The following is a 6,000-nucleotide window of genomic DNA, read 5'->3' as shown; positions in this document are numbered from 1 at the left end:
TATATATATATATATATATATATATATATATTCAATTATAGTTGACATACAATATTATACAACATCAGCATCAGCTTCTGGTGTACAGTGCAGTGATCAAGCCTCTACCCCATCCATGAAGTAGTCTCCCTAACAAGACATGTGACCATCTGACACACTACAAAATATTTACATTATTAATTATATTCCCCAAACTGTCTTTCATATCCCTGTGGCAATATTGTAGCTACCTATTGATGCTGTCTAATCCCTTCCCCTTCTCCCTCATCCCCACCCAGCTCCCAACTAGCAACCATCAGTTTTTCCTCTATATCTCTGAGGCTATTTCTGTTTACTTTGCTCGTTCATTCAGTTTTTTAGATTGCACATATAAGTGAGATCATATGGTATTTGTCTTTCTCTGACTGACTTATTTCACTTAACATAATAGTCTCTAGGTCCATCCATATCGTTGCAAATGGTACGATTTCATTCTTTATAGCGGAGTAATACTCCATTGTATAAATGTACCAGTTTCTTAATCCAGTTGTCTACCAATGGACATTTCGGTTGTTTCCAAGTCTTGGCTATTATAAATAGCGCTGCAATAAACATAGGGGTGCAATTTTTTTTAAAGATTTTATTGGGGAATCGGGGAAGTGGAACAGACAAGTTGCTGTCCTTTTGTTCTTCAGTCTAGTTGTGGAGGGCGCTGCTTCACTGGCCCACATTGGTATTGTGATTATTATGCGCTTCCCAGCTGAGGCAGATTGGTCGCCGGCCATTGGAAGGTCGCTCACGGCTGCTCACAGCAGCTCACACCAGCTGCCGGCCGCTCACACCAGCTGCTAGCCACTTACGGTAGCTTATAGCAGCCCACTACAGCCTACGCCATCGCCGGTGACTCATGGCAGCCCAGCTCCAGGTCGAGCTGTTGTTCACCATCTTAACTGTGGAGGGCACAGTGTCACTGGCCCATGTGGGATCCAAACCGACGGCCCTGCTGCTCAGAGCTCATGCTCCCAAGCCAACTCGTAAACAACGAGCCACTTGACTGGCCGCCAGTTTGTACTTCGTAATCCCTTCCCCTTTCACCCATCCTTAATCCCTCTCCCATCTTAAAGAAGTCCCTCTAAGATTCCTTATAATACTGGTTTGGTGGTGATGAATTCCTTCAGCTTTTTTTTTTTTTTTGGTCTGGGAAGCTCCTTATCTGTCCTTCAATTCTAAATGACAGCCTTGCTGGGTAGACCAATGTTGGTTGTATGTCGTTGCTTTTCATCACTTGGAATATTTTCTCCCACTCCCTTCTTGCCTGCAAAGTTTCTGTTGAAAAATCAGCTACCAGTCTTATGGGGGCTACCTTTAGGTAACTAACTGCATTTCTCTTGCTGCTTTTAGGATTCTCTCTTTGTCTTTAACCTTTGATCTTTAATTATGATGTGTCTTGGTGTTGGCCTCTTTGGGTTATCTTGTTTGGGATTCTCTGTGCACTTCCTGGGCTTGTATGTCTATTTCCCTCACTAGGTTAGGGGACTTTTCTGTTATTATTTCTTCACATACGTTTTCAATTCCTTGCTGTCCCTCATCTTCTGGTAACCCTACGATGCAAATGTTGGTACCCTTGATATTGTCCTGGAGGCTCCTTAAACTCTCCTCAAATCTTGGGTTCTTTATTCATTTTGCTGTTCTGGTTGCGTGTTTTCTGCTATCTTATTTTCTACATCGCTGGTTGGATCCTCTGCTTCACCTAATCTAGTGTTTATTCCCTGTAATATTGGGTTGTCGGAAAAGTCATGACACATTTTTGCAACGAAAAACAGAAAAAAATACGTCATGACTTTTCTGATAACCCAATATATTCTTCATTTCCGTTATTTGTATCCTTTATTTCTGACTGGTTCTTTTTCATGGTTTCCATCTCCATTTTCATGCTTCTTATCTCTCTGTTGAAGTTCTCCCTGAGATCACTGAGCATTCTTATAACCAGGGTTTGGAACTCTGCATCTGATAGGTTGCTGACTCCACTTCGTTTAGTTCTTTTTCTGGAGCCTTATTCTATTGTTTTATTTGGAATATGTTTCTTTGTCTCCCAAGTTTGGCTGTCTCCCTGTGTTTGTTTCTATCTATTAGGTAGGGCTGCTATGTCATCCAATCTTAGTAGAGTGGCCATATGTAGTAGGTGTGCTGTGGGGTTGAGAGGCACAATCTTTCTGGTCACATGAGCGACACACTCCAGGTATGTCCATTGTGTGGGTTGTGTGTACCCTCCTCTTGTAGTTGAGCCTTGGCTGATAATTGCACATCAATGTGAGGGACTGACCCTTGGGCACACTGGTTGTGAGGACTGGCCTTGACTACAGTGGAAGAGTTGTTGTGCAAGGGCTGATCCTACAGAGCACGATCTGCCTCAGCTGAATTCTGGTGCCTGCCCAATCCGCCCCTTGTGTGTGTCGTACTTGGAGGCGGCTGGGTAATGTTACAGCTCATTTTGAACCTCTCCACTGGGGGTACCAGCCCCAGGACCACCTTGCAGGGGGTCTACTGTAGGTCAAGTTCAGCCACAGCCTGTGTCCCACCCAGAGCCACCCGGCAGGAGCCACAGAGAAATCCACAGATGGCTACCACCTGTGCTGTGCTTGGAAGATACTTGAGAGGCCAAGCCATAAACCAAGGCCAACTGCTGCTAGTGCTGAGCTTAGGGCTGCTCAGCCAGAGGTACAGGACATGTTCAAGCCAGATGCTGCTAATCTGGGTTCCACAAACCTTTGAGAGACCCCAGGAAAGTCTGCAGCTTGAGCCAAGGCAGGCAGTCTGCACAAAGAAGCCACTGGAAGCGGCCTGGGTTTGTCCAAAAGTTGGGCGGTGCCAGATCTCGAATCTCCAGGGTGTGGAGAACTAACGGCAGAGACTCAGATATGGTGACAGGCTGTGTCGCATGCAGGGAAGGGGGAGGGCTCAGCAAAGAAACAATGGCCTCCGCCAGCTCCCCCGTCCAGGAGAAAGCCGCCTCTCCAGGCCCATCCCAAGCCAGACAGCTCAGGTCCCCACCATTTGTCCCTGCTGGCTTTTCATCTGCTGCCCCAGTGCTGGAGCTCTGAGCAAGTGATTTTGTTGGTGGGTAAGTCCGCATCCTGTCCCTTTAAGATGTGTGCCAGTGAGTGCAGCCACACTCAGTCTAACTCAGTCACAATCTCCGCTGGTTTTCACAACCAGAAACTATGGAGACTTCTCTCCCCGGCACTAGAACCCTGGGCTGGGGTTGGACTGGGATCTCTCACTCCTCTGGGGCAACCCCCACAGTTGAAATAGCCCGCCCAATCTTTGATGGTTACATGCCGTGTGGGGCCAGCCTGTTCTGCGTCTCTGCCCTTACTACCATTCTGGAGGTGGCTTCTTCTGCAAGTCCTTAGTTGAAAGCCTTCAGGTCAGCTTGATTTTAGGTGATTCTCAATAATGGTTGTTTTGTAGATTAGTTGTAATATTTATGTGGTTGTGAGAGAAGGTAAGCACAGCATTTACCTACTGCACCATCTTGGTTGTCTTCTGAAATGACAAAATTTAAGAAATAGAGGACAGGTTAGTAGTTGCCAAGGTTTTGGGAGGGGAGGGCAGGGGTCAGTGGGTGTGGTTATAAAGGACAACTCAGGAATCCTTGTGGTGTTGGAACTGTTCTGTATGTTGACTGGCAGTAGATAAATGGATCTATACAAGTGACAAAATTGTATATAAATTAGTACACAGACACCAGTGCCCATACACAAATTAGTACAATTAAAACTGAGGAACTATGGGGCCGGCCAAGTGGCTCAGTTGCTTAAGAGTTAGCTTAAGATCACAAGCTCTGAGAAACCGGGCCACTGGTTTGATTCCCACATGGGCCAGTGATGCTGCGCCTGAGCAGAGCTGCCGCTGAGCTGCCAACAGGTGGCAGGATGGCTCAGCTGGTAAGAGCATGTGCTCCTAAAAACAAGACTGCCTGTTCGGTGGTGGGCTACGCCCGCCCACAAATAAAACTGAACTCAGCACCTTAAGCTGAGCTGCCACCCGGATGGCTCAGTGGATAGAGTACGCGCTCTTAACAACAAGGCTGCCACGTTCAATTCCCACATGGGATGGTGGCTACACCCACCCGCAACTAAGAGTGTAACACAGCACCTTGAGTTTAGAGGCCACAAGCTACCGACCGGCAGCCAGATGGCGACTGGTGCCCTCTACAACTAAGATTGAAGAACAACAACTTGGTTGCTCCCCGTCCCAAATTCCCCAACACTGTTCCCTTCCCCCAATTCTCCAATTAAAAATAAAAAAACCTGAGGAAACATGAATAAGACCAGTGGATTATATCAATGTCAATATTCTGGTTGTCTATAGTTTTGCAAGATGTTACCACTGGGGGAACCTAGGCAAAGTTTACAAGGGATCTCTCTGTATTATTCCTTACGACTATATGCAAATCTACAATTGTTTCAATGATTTAAATTTTAAAAAAAGTTAACCAGGACTTTTCTAGGCCCCACTCAAATAGCACAGGCCAGGAGACCAACTCCTCATGGCTGAGACAAAGAAAAGAAAGCTGGACCCTGAGAGGTAAGCTCTCCTCTGAGGATTGAGTGATCCAGAACCAAAGTTCAATAAATCAGAAAAAAAGAACAAAAGGTTTTTGATTACAACTTAACATTCCATGTAAAGGATTTAGGTTACAATTTTGTAAAAAAAAAAAAATGCTGAATTTTACAATATTTCTCTCTTTCTTTTTTATTTTTTAAAAAATTTTATAGGGAAACAGCCATGGTCATTGGTTACACATTGCTTTTCATGCTACAATGGCATAGTTGACTCTTTTAGGGAGGGCGCAGCTCAGAGTGGCCCATGCGGATATTGAACCGGCAACCTTGGTGTTATCAGTGCCATGCTCTAACCAACTGAGCTAACTGGTCAACCCTGTTTACTTCTTTTAATAGTTGGTCTAAGGGCTGGCCGGGTGGCTCAGTTGGTTGGAGCATGGGCTCTGAGCTGCAGGGTTGCTGGTTCGATTCCCACATGGTCTGTTGAGCTGCACCCGAGCTGAGCTGCGGGCGGCTGGATGGCTCAGTTGGTTGGAGCATGTGCTCTTAACAGTAAGGTTGCTGGTTATACTCCCGCATGGGATGGTGGGCTGTGCCTCCCCCCACCCAACTAGATTGAAAGCAGTGACTGGACTTGGAGCTGAGCTTGCGCCCTCCACAGCTAAGATTGAAGGACAACTTGACTTGGAGCTGATGGGTACTGGAAAAACACAATGTTCCCCTTGCCCAATTCCCCAATAACATCTTAAATAAATAAATAAATTAATTAAATAAAAATAAAAGTTGGTCTAAGATATGAACTTTAAAAACAAATAATAAATATACTTCTTAATGCTCATTTAATTATTTTATTGTATAATTGTATTTTTATGAATAAGGGTGGGGAAATCATCCTGACTTGGCAGAAATTTGCCATTAAGCCAGGTGCCATACTGCAAAATGAGTGGCTCAGATTTATTTTGAGAAATGAATAAATCTTATAAAGTTTAAATCTTCACATTAAAAATATCAAGTGACAGCAAATGTTGTATACGTAGACTTTTTTTGGAAATGAAGAAATATGAAGTCTAGGTCTTGAATATATATTTGACACAAAAAGGTAGCAGTGGATAGAACCAAAGTGAGAAGAGAAATATTCTAGTTGAAGTCATTGATAATTTGTTAAATATTTATTATCCTGAGGGAATAAAAGAGGAAAAACCAGTTCAGCCCGTCTGTTTAAGTTTTAATACCTTCTGTAATTAAATTATTCTGTGGATAAATAATGAGGTAATTCAGATAGAATCAAACTAACAAACACCTTGGTATAAAACTGAAAAGAGGGGCCAGCCAAGTGGATCAGTTGGTTAAGAGCTTTCTCAAGAGTGCGACCTCTGAGCAACAGGGTCGCTGGTTCGATTCCCACATGGGCCAGTGAGCTGCTCCTGAGCTGAGCTGCACCTGAGCTGAGCTG

The sequence above is a fragment of the Hipposideros armiger genome, unplaced genomic scaffold, assembly GCF_001890085.2.
Source record: "Hipposideros armiger isolate ML-2016 unplaced genomic scaffold, ASM189008v1 scaffold_281, whole genome shotgun sequence".
Lineage (NCBI taxonomy): Eukaryota > Metazoa > Chordata > Mammalia > Chiroptera > Hipposideridae > Hipposideros > Hipposideros armiger.
The sequence above is the reverse complement of the archived record's forward strand: the minus strand, read 5'-3'. Positions refer to the sequence as shown.